This window comes from Callospermophilus lateralis, unplaced genomic scaffold (genome assembly GCF_048772815.1).
Source record: "Callospermophilus lateralis isolate mCalLat2 unplaced genomic scaffold, mCalLat2.hap1 Scaffold_124, whole genome shotgun sequence".
In the NCBI taxonomy this organism is placed as follows: Eukaryota; Metazoa; Chordata; class Mammalia; order Rodentia; family Sciuridae; genus Callospermophilus; species Callospermophilus lateralis.
The window spans coordinates 672,207-687,515 of NW_027512424.1; the positions used below are offsets into that span (position 1 = coordinate 672,207).

Sequence of the window (15,309 nt, forward strand, 5' to 3'; positions counted from 1 at the left end):
CTGCAAGTGAATCTGAAACACATGGATACCTATTAAGGCACGAGATTTCTCAACAATAAATTTAGGCTCTAGGGGAAATCAGGCACAAGTCAGCTTGGTAAATCCCTTTTGACAGGGAGAGGTGCAGGTGGGCCTTTCCCTGGATTCCTTTCTTTTCACTCACCCCAATGAAGACAGTGCCCTGATGGGTTGATGTCAAAGCCAAAAAAATAGCCCTAAAGACAGTACAAGGAAGAGAAAATTGATGTACCCAAGTCCCGCATGGAAAAGGAGGAGGGAAGGGAAAGATCCTAGAGCCAGCTATAAATTTCCCATGAACTGCACATTGTCTTTCAAATATTGAGCGATTTAACGGACCCAGGTGAAGTCCTCCATGTGAGCTTTTTTGAGTACTGGGCACCCTGCCAGTCACATATTTTATGTCACACATGCCAAGTGTGGCTCATGGTCAGAGCCAGGCTTGAGAAGAGACCAGGTGGGCAGTTATCAGGGAGGGATACTCTCAGTAGCAAAAAGGAAGATTCTCCCCACCTTCTCACGTCCCTCTTAAAGTAAAAATGACTGTACTGTGACTGTGACAAAGCTGAAAATGTCCGAAATGTCCACCCTGAAAAGTCAGTCACTCATTTGACTTAATTTTTTTTTCAGCCATAGAGGTAGAGGGCAATAAATGTGAAAAATACAAAAAGCCTTTTGAGACTATTGAGGTTCATTTCCTGATTCTAACTGATTTTTAGGTGATAGAGTTCCTGGCCAAAAGACTAAGGAAATCTACCATGCATTTGGCCATTTTACAATAAAACTCCAGTATGAGCCCATTTTATAATAAAGCTCACTTACTATGAATACTTTTTTTTTCCAAAATGAAGCTATGCAGTAAAATGTTCATTTATGTACCACGTTCCTTAAAAAACCTAGAGATCAGTCCACTGACAACAGTTGATCAGAAAAGATTTCATTCGGAGTATGTTCCATTTAAAAAGAGTGTTTTCAAGTCAGATTATTGATTAACAAGTAAATAAATTGAATTCTGATTTTAAAGTATACATTTTGCTTCAATTATTTTCTGTGTAATTTCTCTGTCCACTTGAATCTCAGATAGAAAACAAAGGTGAATAAATAAAGAAATATTAAAGGTAAATACCAAGAAGCCAAGATAAATATGTGAGGTAGGAGAAGAGGAGGAAGAGAAAGGACATCTTAGAAATAAAGTTTTGTCATGATATTAATGTTGTCAATGGTGATGTTTTGTTTTGGTTTTTGTTTGCTTGTTTTTTTGTTTTTGTTTTTGTTTTTGGTACCAGGGATTGAACTCAGGGGCACTCACATATCCCCAGCCCTATTTTGTAGTTTATTTAGACACAAGGTCTCACTGAGTTGCTTAGTCCTCATAGTTGCTGAGGCTGGCTTTGAACTCGAAATTCTCCTATCTCAGCCTTCCAAGCCACTGGGATTACAGGCATGCGCCACGGTGCTCGGCAATGGTGATGTTTTTAATGAAGAAAATTCAAGCAAATCAAAGCTTTTGCTCATCAATTCAGACAATTACAAAGTATTGGGGTGGGGCAGACTTAAGAATTGCGGTTAAAGAAATGAAATATAACAGTATCTCCACAGATGTAAAGGTAGGTATTTTCACTTACCAAGCTTCAATAAATGCTAATTTGCAAGAAAGGAATTAAGGAAAACACAAAGAGCAAAGGACACCTTAGCCAATATAGGTGATATTCACTTCCCAAGCTCTTTGCCCAGCTATCCTCATTGTCAGTAATATTAATAAAATTCATTCATCTTTCATTCAGTAAATATTTATTGAGAACAACTAATGTGCCAATAACTGTTCTAGGCCACAGGATTCCCCTGAGTCTCATTTTGTATTTGTTTGTTTGTTTTTGTAATGCTGGATATTAAACCCAGAACCTCATACATGCCAGGCAAGTGCTCTACTACTGAGCTACATCCCCAGGCTTTTTAAAATTTTGAGACAGGGTCTTAAATGCACAATTCTACTACCTCACCCTCCGAAGTAGCTGGGATTACAGGCATGTACCATAGCATGGGCTAGGCTATAGGAATTCAAAAGTCAAATGGGCAAGATCTCCTCCTATTCTCATAGAACCTCACATACTAGAAAAAGAGACAGTAAACAAATTAACAAAACAATAAGCAAACAAGAAAATTTCTTCTTAGAGTGTTAGGAGAAAGAGCAACAATATAAAAGAAAGTGACTGGGCAAGCTACTTACAATTGGATGACACTTCATCAATAATTCACTCAACTCAGCAAATATATATTGGGCATTTAATCAGTTAGTTTTTGTAGCATAACAAACCACCCCAATTAATTGGAATATAAATTATTGGAATACAAATCCCCAAATTTAGTGGTTTAACACAATTACCATTTCTTTAATTCAAAATTCTTTGGATGACCATTTGGCATGGGCCCCCGCTGGACAATTCTTCTGTTCTTGTCTAGACTCACTCATGCATCTGTGATTGACTACTGGTCATCCAGGTTACATACTTCTGGGGGTTGGTTGGTCGTCAGTTGGGCCAATTAGGGTGACAAGGCCTTGCATCTCTCACCCTTCGGTAGCCTGAGCCCATTCACATGGAGGGTCCAAGAAGGAGAACAAAATCTCTTGAAGTCTAGTCCCCTAACTGAGACCACACAGCTCCTGCCAATTGGATGGCCAAAGCAAATCTCAAGCCAGGAACTGCAAAGTCATATTGCAAATGGTGAGCTTAGAGGGGAAGGAAGAACAATTGGGCTTTTTTTTTTCAATCTAACACAGATGATCAGGGGTAAACTAGGCACTGAAAAGATGACAGTGAGTGAAACAGATTCAATTCCTGTCTTTTTGGAGCATATGTCCTATAATCTATGTTCAAATAACTACTGAAGGAAGTGCCTGCCTATAGCTCTTAGAGAATGGATGTAGAATGGTTGTTTACCTGTGGGACATAAATGTTGATTTCATTAATTGGCACTTGGCACCTGAGACAGGGGATTCGGCCTGCTCAACATGGGACCTATTAACACGCCTTATTGTGAATAGAACTAATTACTAAAATTGGATTCCAACCAAGCCACCCTCCGTTGCTTCTCTGAGCAGTGCCAATCTCATTGCGCAAAGGACAGTGACAGTTCCGTTGAAATCCTCTTTTAAACCCAAGTCATTTGTTCATTTGTTCATTGCCTCAGACTCCCAATTGCATCTGGTGCCCCTGGACTGGAATTATTTGTCCAGAAGGTGACCTTCGCTGTTGTGACTTTCTCCTGAAAAATGGCTTCCAACAAACATGCGGCAAGCCTAAGGGCCAGGAGGCCTGGCCAAGGCTTGTTGGTCATCCACCTCCCAGATGTCAGAGCCCGAAGACAGAAGGTGATTGTCTCCAAATGGCCTCATCCTTAGGCACTGCAGGAAAGCAGCCATGTGGTAGACACGACAGGCCCACTCTGCCAAGGCCATGCAGAGCTCACCACAAAGCCAAAATTCAGAAGAGAAAGTTGCCAAATTCTGGTAGAAAAACTGAGGAAAGTTTTCATGCGCTTTGTCTCAATTTGTCCTCCTGGAAAATGGGGCTGTTACTACTTTATTCTTATTCCCAAAGTATGCAGAACGCATGTCCTTCCACATCTGTTCATATTGGATCTGTCGCTCAACAAACTCTTATGAAGCCCCATAGTAGGGTTACAGGAATAAAAAAGACCTAGAACTTGTCCTCAAAGCATCTGTTGACTTGTAGACATGTATAACAAAGCTTCTTAGGGTCTGGGACTGAAATTATCAAATGGTTTTATTTAGTCACACCAAAAGATCAGGCTCATATAAAACATGGGTGTTGCTAATGGATATGTTTATGCTTTCTATAACTTATAAGGAGAGACTCTCTTTGAACTGAAGGTATCAATGTTGCCTGTGTCATCCTCTTATACCAAAATTCTTTAGCCAGCCAGTTAAAAGTTTTGAAAGAACTCAACAGTACAGAGATTGATCCTTAAAAACTGGAGGAGGGGAAGGTTTTATGATTGGAAATGGAATTCTCATGGATGAGCGAGGTTTTAATCCATCTACTGGGAAAGACTGTGGAAACAAAGGAGGCAGGCTTCTGTCTACTACCTCACCCTCACCCTACTAGGGACACGTTCCTTGTCCCCAATTCTGTGTCCTTTGTGCTGTTCCTTCCACCTAGAAGGCACGTTCTTTCTACAGATCCAGATTCTAACTCTACTATAAAACTTTTCCCTGAACTCTTACCTGAAAGACCTTTGTGAAGGCTTAACCTGATAATTTTACCTGGTAGTCATAGCTTCCCAGAAGTACCCTTGTATTTATTGAAACTTTTAGAGTATGTTCATGTTGTTTTTCTCACACAATGCCAGAGGCACAGTAGGTTCTCAATAAATGTTTGTTGAAATGAGTCAATAAAAAGGAAGAAAAAGGAGAAAGAAGTATTAAAAGAGAGAGAGAGAGAAAGGGCAAAGGAAAAAAAGAAACACTGAGAGAAAGAACCCAAATATTGCATACAAGGATCCCTAGGGGAGAGTTGGCATCACCTCAAATGCAGAATCAGAAGTGGCAGCCTATTTTAGGAACTATCAGATTCCACCTGTAATGTCAATATCCCACTGAGGACAAAGATCTTTCAAATCAGGTTTGAGATCCAACCTTGCAGGCAGGAGCCTTTTCCCCTTTGTTCTGAAATGTGACCCAGAGACTTTGACCAATGAAGGATGGCACCAATACACACACACACACACACACACACACACACACACACACACACACACATTAGCAGAAACAGCTTAATACCAAGCATCAATGCTACCAACCCCCTGTCTAACTCCAGACAGTACCCAGGCTTGCTCACTTCAAAATAGGAGGAAGGTAGGTCCCCAACAGCAGCACAGTTTCTTCTGAGTGGTCAAATGGGATGATTTCAGAAGGTCACCCCCAGAGCTGAAGCAAGAGAGGAAGAGGGGATACTACAATGTGAAGCTGAGAATCTTCCCCCAGTTCCATTTTAACCCGGTATCAGCTTTCTTTTTTTTTTAATTTGCATTTCTTTTGAGCAATAATACAAAAAATAGCTATGGGGAAGGGAGAAGAGGCAACCTCAACCAAGACACAAGAGGATTGTAATCCAACTGGCCCTGGGCCTTGCTGCTCTATTAATGATTAAATTGAGGCTTTACCACAACCCCTCCCTTCTATCTGTAGGTTACGTCCAACAACCCCAGCAGCATTTCCCAGTGCCAAAAGCATTTCTTTCTTCTTTCTTGAGATGATCTTCAAAAATCATAACCTGGTTTAGTAGAGAAATCCAGTGATATTATTTCCATTTTACAAATCAGAAATTGAAAGGCTAAGAGGTTTAATGACTGGTCCAAGATCACAAGCAAGGAAGAGGAACCAGTTCAGGACACTGTTTCTGAAGCTCTGTGTCTTATGCATTCCTCCTTCCAAACACCCTCTCCCCTTCCCGCTGCTCCCAGAGTACCTTGCAATCCCTCCATGGTATATTTCAGCTTTCATTCTGTCTCTGAGGCCAGACTCTGCAATACCCATGTTTATCCAGATCGTAGCACATTAAGGTCCAATAAATACTTATTGAACTAAATTGTAAATAAATTGTACTGAACCCAAGACTTCTAACTCCAAACACCTAGCACTGGAATTCTTTCCTGCCTTGAAGTACAACTTACTGGCAGCAAAAAGTATTGTATAATCACTGAAGATAAGCTAGAAAATAAAGGCAAATATTTTTTTTAAAAAAGGACTAATCTCATAATCCAGAGATAATTTTAAGTAACATTTCGATATATTTCCTTCATCTTTTCTTCCAATAAATAAATGTGTTTTATAGATTGATATTATAATAACCTAACATTGAATTTTACAAATTTCTTCCTCATGATTTTTTAAAATCTTCAATTCAAAGGTTCTTAGAATTGAAATATAAATTATTGGAATATAAAATCCAATATTTAAACATGTTCCAATATTATAATATTCAGACATATGTAAGTATAACTTATTTAGTTATTTTACTTTTATTTCTGACTTTAAAATTATTTTTAATAAGAGGGTCATTGTTATAAATGAAATTTTTATTCAAATTTCTATTTCTGTAGAATACAGTTCTAGAAGTAAAATTACTTTAAGTCATTTACAATTTACTGTTAAATTGAAAGAACATAGCCTGAGGTTCTTCAAAGTTCAAATTTCTAATTGACATCAGACAATTAGAAATATACCATTAAAAGAAGGTTCAGGAATTGTCTACCAAAAACTAAATCACTTGATGGATGGGAGAACCAAGGCCCAAGAATGGTTCATCTGAAGTCATACTGTTGGATTAGGAAGGAGGTTATAAGGAAAACTGGCTCCTGACTCATTTAGATAGGAAAACCAAGGCAGTATAATTTTCAGAAGCTCAGAGAAGAAAATGTTTGAAGAAAAGATGTGGCCAACAACATCCAGTGCAACTGAAAGGATGTAAAAGATGAGGACATAGATAAAGAGAGGTGGGAAAGTGGAGAGCAAGTGGCACTGACTCCTTCAAGTAATTTCACTGTAAAGAGTAAGAGCGAAGGCACTGGGGTTGTGGCTCAGAGGTAGAGCGCTTGCCTTGCACGCATGAGGCTCTGGGTTCAATCCTCAGCACCACATAAAAATAAATAAACAAAATAAAGGTATTGTGTCCATTTAAAAAACATTTAAAGAAAAAAGAACAAGAGGAAAATTTTGCAGCCCCTCATGGGAAGCATGCCTCAAGGGAAGATTTATAGCACTGCCATGCAAAATTCTGTGATTGATGAGAATGCTGTGCATCTTCCAGTGGGCACATGAATAGTAGCCTGGTCAACTAAATGAGACCCTATCTTAAAATAAAATTTTAAAAGGGCTGGGGATATAGCTCAGTTGTAGAGCATTTGCCTAGTGTATATGAGGTTATGGATTGAATTCCCAGTACCACAAGAAAATAAGAAAAAATAGATTCCTTTCAACCAGTAATTTCATTCTTTGTTTATCTTCAGAAAATAATAGATAATCCATGCAGAACTGTTTTTAACAGCCAATAAAAGAAAACTACGAAACAAAACACAACCTAAGATATCCCAATGTAGCAGTTTGGTTTTATACAAGCTATAAAAGTGTTGTCGAAATGTATGTTTATTAACATGAAAGAAAAAAAAAAAAAGAAGTTCATAAGAAAAAAAAAGAAAAGTGGCTCATAGGACTAAGAAAACAAATTTTATTTTATTTAATATTAATTAATATTAATCTAAGTAGCTCCATGTAACTAGTGGTTACTGTGCTGGGTAACACAGTTTGTGGTGGTAGTTCCATTCACGATGATGTTAAGACACATCTGTGTGCTGATAGGAATCATTACATGCATTAACTCAAATGGGTACCTGAGTAATGCTGGATTCTGTGTGGTTTTTCTACCATACCACACCTACATCCCTCACTCTATTGGTGCTTAACTCATAGCTTGTGTTTTACAACTTGTAAAAAAAAATCCCTTATGTTCAATTCCATGATCATTGTTGTTCCAGACAAATGACTTTAATATGTGCTTCCATCTTTGACTGAAGTTTGAATTGAGAATAACTCAGTTCTCATTTTCTGAAGAAAAAAGATGCACTCTGTGTTGGATCTAGTTAGAATGACAGTATGATAAATGATTAAGAACACAGACTTTGGATATGGCAAGACAGAGGTTCAACAACCAGCTTTTCTATGTACTAGTTGTAAGAACTGAATGCATTACAGGAACTTCTCAGGTTCTCAATTTCTACATCTGTGAAATGGAGATAGCAAGAGGCAAGGGTGTGGTGAGACTCAAATGAGATCATTTGGGCACAGTGCCCAGAAATATGGTAGGCATTTAATAAATGTTACCTGTTATCACTAATAACACACATTAGAGAAACCAGCTCTGGAAGCAACATCATGTGTCTGTTACAGAGTCAGTTTGAGGGAGCCAATGCCTCTGATATTTATTTATCATTTGAAAAGTATGTTTATGGTTCATATGACATTGGGACAGCTCAATTTCCTAAACTGGAGATGCAGTGTTAGGGAAGAGCTTTTCCAATTTGCAGCTTGTGGCTCCTTCCTGGGAGTGGGTGCAAGAACAGGAGGGTCTGGAGAGAGCTCCTCCAATAAACATTACCTACTACTGGATGACTTGTTATTTTTCCCAGACTCTTATCTACCAATGCTACCCACATAACCCCTGAGACTTACTGATAATTCTGAGCCCAGCTGCCAGGCCAGCAGTGATCTATTTAGAACTTCAAATGAATGCCCCCCAGATCCGCCTACTTTCTCCACATAGTGCTTCAAGATAAGTCTCCCTTGCTCTTGATAAAAGCTTTGAAGAACAACTTGCCTGTTAACAAACAGCTTTTGATTGTGCCCGAGTTTGATCTTTATTTTGTCCTTATTCATCAGACTCTTCTAAATGGGTTCTTTCACACTCCTCAGATTAGCCTAAAGGAAACCCCATGAAACAATGGGCCTGATTCTCCCTGGTTGCAGGGAGTGAGCTGTCAAAAGAGGACATGGGGCCTCCTGCAGGGCTCTAAGTGGAAAGAGGGGTTGGTGATGCTCCCGGTACTGAAGACTTAAGCTAGCTTCAAAACAAGGTTTGCCTGTGAGGAAAGCAGAGATGTAGCACACAGCCTGCTGGCCCAGGACTCTCTTCATTCAGTTTCAGAGGAAGTTTGTTTCCCTAGAAATAGAGGAGCTTCTTCCTAGGAAAGCCCAATGTCATTCTTAGTGTCTAAAACCCCAGAGCCCATCTCCCATGGCAGGTCAGGAAAACCGTTGGTCTGATTTGGAGGTGTAGAGAATACACTGCCCCCCAAAATTGGTGTGTTTCTGAAATTATTCTGACAAGAAATTTTTTTTCCTTTAAGGAATTGGCTTTCCTTGACCTAGAAAGACCATGCTCACCTCTCCCACCTTAGCACATGGCATACAATACAGACTGGATCATTAGAATCCAATCCCTGTGGACACTGATTAGGCCAATGAAGAACATATAACTCAATCAGGACCAATCAGAGTTCTGTGGGTATGGGGGGAGAACACTCTCATCTCTATCTCCTTCAAAAGTCAAGTAGGTAGTGTCTGTCTTTAAGACCCCCAGGCAGGGAGCTTGGAGATAAAGATACTGCCTCAATGGCAAACTTGAGTCCCCGAATGCAGCCATGCCTGAATATGTTGAGTTTTATTTACTCTTTTGAATGTCATAGCTGTGGTAGCCAATAAATGATCTTTTTTGCTTATACTAGTTTGAACTGGTGTTCAGACACTTACAACTGGAGAACATAAAGATTCCCTAAGAATTTATAGATAGAGGGGCTGGGATTATGGCTCAGTGGTAGAGCGCTCACCTAGCACAGGTGGGACCCGAGTTCTATCCTCAGTGCCACATAAAAATAAAGACATTGTGTTGTGTCCCTCTACACCTAAAAAATAAATATTTTAATAAAAGAAAAAAAATGAATTTGTAGATAGAGATGGAGAAGATGAAAGCAGTGGCTTAGGAATATGTGTTTGACAACAGTTTTATTAAGATAAATTGTAATCTAGGTACCAGGTTGGAAGCCTGTTACCAAACTCTAGGTTTCAAGGTCTTTCATTTTAAGTGGACAAGGTTGACTCTAAGTGATTATGTAGAGGGAAGTCTACATAAGTATAAAGGATATGGGAGACTGAAGCACTACAATTTGTCAAGTCATTTCTAACATGTAAATTATCTCAATCACAAAGATGTTTTCTGAAAAAATTTGAATCACTATTATTTCAAAGAATAGGAAAAAGTATTTAAACAAAACACTTGCTATAAATAAATTTATGACAAAAAAGTCATGCTGGATAACTAATGATTTATACCAAATAACATACAAGAATCATATTATTTTACTCATGTACCATGAACATCACACACACACACACACACACACACACACACATACATACAAAGACTGGAGAATACCCTTGAAGCCAAAGGACTAGAAATAATGCCCACCTTATCGAAGAACTGTTGTGAAGAGACAATCACAACTGCTACCACCAGGCACCAGGCATTTCAGTTTTCACTGTGTTTTGTACCACTTCTGTACCATTTTTGAACATGCAAGTCAGATTCACACCAATGTCTGTTGCTGCTAGTCATATTGTGACTTCCAAAATAGAGCTATATGACCTTGATTTCTGCCACTCTTGCTGACATGGTACCTGTCTACTGTAGTATAGATGTGTTTTTGCCCCCAAGGGTCCCTCTGTTCAGAGCTTGGTCCCCAGGTGACAGCAGTAGGAAGTGCTATGGAAGCTTTAAGAAATGGGGCCTAGGAGCTGGGGTTGTAGCTCAGTGGTAGAGCACTTGCCTAGAATGTGTTGAGGTACTTGGTTTGATTATCAGCACTGCATATAAATAAATGAATAAAACAAAGGTCCATCAAAAACATATAATTTATATATCTATAAAAGAAGTGGGGCCTAGTATGAGGTCTGAGGCGATAGAAGACAAGCATACCCTTGGAAGCATGGTTCTCATGCCATCTCTTGATCATTCTCGACCAAGAGGTGGTTACAAAAGCCCAATCCTGGCCCACCCAGCTCTCTAACTTCCTGTCCATTTGTCACTTGCTCCTACATGGACTCCCTATAGAACCACCTACCATTATGTAATACAACCAAGAGCCCCCGTCATAACTGAGCCAACACCAATGCTGTGCCCTTGAACCTAACAAACCATGAACCAAATAAACTTCTTTTCTTATAATGTCAGCCTGTTTCTGATATTTCATTATAGCCACAAAAAGCTTACTGATACACCTTTGCTCACTAATCCCTAAGTCAAAGCCTGGCCCCAGAATCGACTATGAATGGACTATTATATACTGAATTGTGTCTCTCCCAAAATTCATATATTGAAGCCCTAAACACCAATGTATATTTGGGAGATACCGCCTTTAAAGAAGTAATTAAGGTTAAATTAGGTCATTAAGATTGAGTTCTAATCCAATAAAGCTTATGTTGTTCTAAGACAAGAAAGAGACATTATGGATGCATGTACACAGTGAAAAGGTCACATGAAGATATATCAGGAAAATGGTCATCTGCAAGTCACAGTAGGGAGGCCTCGGAAGAAATCAGCTATGTTGATGCCTTGATCTTGGACTTCCAACCTCCAAAACTGTGAGAAAATTAATTTCTGCTGTTTGAGCCATCCAGTCTGTGGTATTTTGTTAAGGCAGTCCAAGTAAACAAAGATAAAATGGACTGATTTATGCCTTTTCCCCATCTATAAACGAGCTTGGGAAGTGGTAGGTGGTGAACTCATGAGACCTCACCATTAAAGATAAAAGAGGATTTGGTGACTAACTAAAAGTGGGGGTTGATTTAGTTAGCTTTTGTTGCTGTGACCAAAAGACTTAGCAAGAACAATATAGAAGAGGAAAAGTTTATTTTGACTTACAGTGTCAGAGGTTCAGTACATGACCAGCCATCTCCACAAATCTGGACCCAAGATGAGGTAGAATAAAAATCATGGTAGAATGGTATAGCAGAAGAAAGCAGCTCAGGACATGGTGGCCAAGAAGCCAAGAGAAAGCTCCTCTCATCAAGGACAAAATATAAACCCCAAAGGCATACCCTCAGTGACCTACCTCTGTCAGCCACACCCTACCTGCCTACAGTTACCCCCCCAGCTAATCCATATTAGTCAATTAATCCACTGACTCAGTTACAACTCTCATAATCTAATCACATAACCTCTGAACATTCTTGCATTGTCTCATATATGAGTTTTGGGGGGACACTTCATATCTAAACCATAATAGGGGTGAAGGCAGATGGTGAGTCAAAGAGGTCTCTCAGCCTGAGAATTTGGTGACTATAATATTAATAATGATACAATAGAGAAGTTGCACAAGGAATGCACTCTGGGAGGTGTTTAGATGCATTTTGACAATATAGAAGTATCCAGGTGGAAATTGGAAGTGGGTGTCTAAGGCAGGGCATGCATCTTACTTAACTCTAGTGTGTGGAGGTAAAAGCTGAAGTTGGAAGAAAGATACATTGTTTGAAGGACAAATAGAGCTGAAACCTTGGGACAGTCTATTGGAGGTGGTAGGAAGGGATGTATGGGGTTCAATTAGAATGATCTAATTTGGGGTTGGGGATGTAACTCAGTGATAGAACACTTGCCCAGCAGGCATGAGGCCCTGGGTTGGATCCCTAGCACCACAAAAAAAAAAAAAAAAAAAACCTAAAATCTTAATGGCAATAAAGATTTACTTCCTCTATGAAATAAAGTTGGCTGATAGCTTCACTCATCATAATACCTCAGGGACCCAGGCTGAGAGATGATCCATCTGTCATCACCAATGATCATCAACCATGTCAGAAAGTCAGTGGGGTAAATGAGGCACAGACTCTTAAAGATCCACACACAGAAGTCACTTCCAGGCTGGGGACATAGCTTGCTTGGTAGGGTGCTTCTCTCACATGCACAAGGCCCTGGGTTCAATCTTCAGTACCGCCAAGAAGAAGAAGAAGAAGAAGAAGAAGAAGAAGAAGAAGAAGAAGAAGAAGAAGAAGAAGAAGAAGAAGAAGAAGAAGAAGAAGAAGAAGTCACTTCCATGTGTTCAGAAAACATACCCACTGAACCTGAAGGGAATGAGAAAGTATAATCCAATCACATGCCCTAAAGTGTAGAGATGGAAATATTTAGTGAACAGCATTAATGCCAACCACAGGAAACAAGAGAACAGGAACTAGAGGACGAGATGGGGTTGCATCATTTGGACTCTAAATTTTAGAGGCAAGTGGTAAAACAAGCCAATCTAGGATCAAAGAGGCCAACACAAAATAAAAGCAGAATCACTGCTTTGTTTGCTAGAATAATAGCCATGAACGTGTGTGTGTGTGTGTGTGTGTATGTGTGTGTGTGTCTCACATTGCTTTGTTGTTGATGGTGGTGGTTTTTTAGCAGAACTGGGGCTCAAACCCAGGAGGACCTCGCACATACTAGGCAAGCATCCTACCACTGAGTGACACCCCTTGCTTTGTGTTTTATTACACAGCTTCCCTTCTTATTTGGGAGGATTTCCTCCTTTTGTATGATCCTGGGGAAAGGGAGAGCCTAAGGCCAGATCTTTCCTCCTGCTACTCTCAGAAATCAAGGCACAGGCAAGTGACTTAAGCAAGCTCATGACCTTCAAATCTTAATTTGAAGATTTGGTGGTTAGAATCTTCCCATGGTAATGGGATACATGCTGGAGGGCAGATGGGTAGTGGAATCATGCCCAAAGTGTGATGGCCAGGACCAACCATTCCTGCCCAAAGACCAGTTCTCAACCCTTAGGCCTGCTTTGTTTGCTACCCACTCCCAAATTCACACTTTTGGTTGGTTCTCTAAGCCATGATATACTCCAAGTAAGTTGATTAAGATAACTAGAGTTGGTCTCAGATTCTTGGATCTGAGAGCAAACCTCTTCAGGGAGAGGTCTGAAGGGATAGTCAGATTTAGGCATCTTTTCCCATGGTTAGCCAGATCCCCAATTATGGTTTCACAGCTGAAAATGAGAAAGCAGACTATAATAATTGTGACAGTAACATATTCTAAAACAGCAAGAGACATAATGATGAGAGTGTAGAGGAAGGGCAGTGATTTAGAATCAATCACCTGGGGGTGACCTTTAAAGTTACACTCTAGTCTTACTATCCTAACATTATGTTAGGTCATCAGTAAAAATAAATGGAGTGAATCTTTGCCACTTCTTTAATTTCCACTATCTGAGCCCCCACCTCTGCTTAGGAAATTCTCCATTGTGTGTCCTGGTGAAAAGCACAGCCTGCCTCCCACCAAGGCTGAAAATGCTTATCCTGTCCTGGTAGCTACTGCATATGATTGGGACTCAACCAAACAGATGCTCCTGCATAGAACTTTTTGGATTTGTAAAAGAGGATTTAGAATTTAGTGGCTTCAGTGGCAGAGAGAGTGTAGTAGTCTCCATGCTCAATGTCTAGGAGCAGGGACAATAGCAGTGGTAGCCTTACTAATTAGGCATGAGTTGGGTTCCAACTCCCCAGGCTATTTCAGGTCCCACCCACTTCCCAGCCTGGTTTTTTAATCTTCCTAGGAATCAGGAAAATATACTTCCAGGATATTCCTTTGCTACTTAAGCTAATGTGATAGTTTTATGGATCAACTTGACTGAGCCATCGTGCCACCTATTTGGTTAAACATTATTCTGAGTGTTTCTGTGAGGGTGTTTTGGATCGGACTTACATTTGAATTGGTGGACTTTGAGTAAAATAGATTGTCCTCCATAAGGGCAGACAGATTTCCTCCAATCAGTTGAAGACCTGAATGGAATAAAAAACTGATTGCTCAAAGCAAGAGGGGATTCTGCAGTAGAAGATCTTTGGACTAGAACTAAAACATCAGGTTTTTCCTGGTCCTGATGGCTTTGGACTTCAACTGAGCATTGGACATTCTCTGGGTCTCTGGCCTGCTAGCCCACCCTACAGATTTTAGACTTGCCATTCTTTATAATCATGTGAACCAACTCCTTAAAATAAATTTCTTTCTACATATGAACAGATCTTATTTGTTCTCTTTTTCTCAAGGATCCTAATAGAGCTAATCATAGTAGCTTCTATTATTTGAAGTAAGAAACACTGACTTATGTATTTTGAAATTCCATAGGGAATTCTAGTATATATCCTACTTTTTAAAATTAATTATCTCCCTGCTTTATTCTTTGTCTGATTTTTTTTTTTTTTTTTTTTTGGTGATGCTGGGGATTGAACCCAGGTCCTTGTGCATGCGAGGCAAGCACTCTACCAACTGAGCTATATCCCAGCAACCCCTTCTTTATTCTTTTATGTATTCCTCTGTATAAGTGCTCTGGAGAATTCTAGGATAGTGGACCCACTGATATAATTTTTCCACCCTGGGTAGTATACAATGTTCCTGTTGTTTCTCCAAACCTCTAGATTCTGATTGAAAACCATACTGCATTTGTCTGTTTTTCTGTTGCTAGGACCAAATACCTGAGGCTTAGTACTTTAAAAAGAAAAGAGGTTTATTTAACTCTTGGTTTTGAAGACTCAGTGTCCAAAATTGGGCAGCCCAATCCATTCAGCATCTGGTGAGGGCTCCCGACAGCTGCATCACATCATGGTGAATGCCATCATGGCAGGAGGGAGAGATAACATGGCAAGATAAGAAGAAGGAGAGCAAATTCAGGTGTGCTCTTTTATAACAT

At 39.7% G+C, this 15,309-nt stretch overlaps 1 non-coding gene across 1 annotated transcript; it reads right to left on the reverse strand.

The window, feature by feature from the left end:
* Positions 1–14,830: 14,830 nt before the first annotated feature.
* Positions 14,831–14,902, reverse strand: Trnaa-cgc (transfer RNA alanine (anticodon CGC)). The gene has a single exon. It is a non-coding gene; the product is annotated as a tRNA-Ala (tRNA).
* Positions 14,903–15,309: the final 407 nt, after the last annotated feature.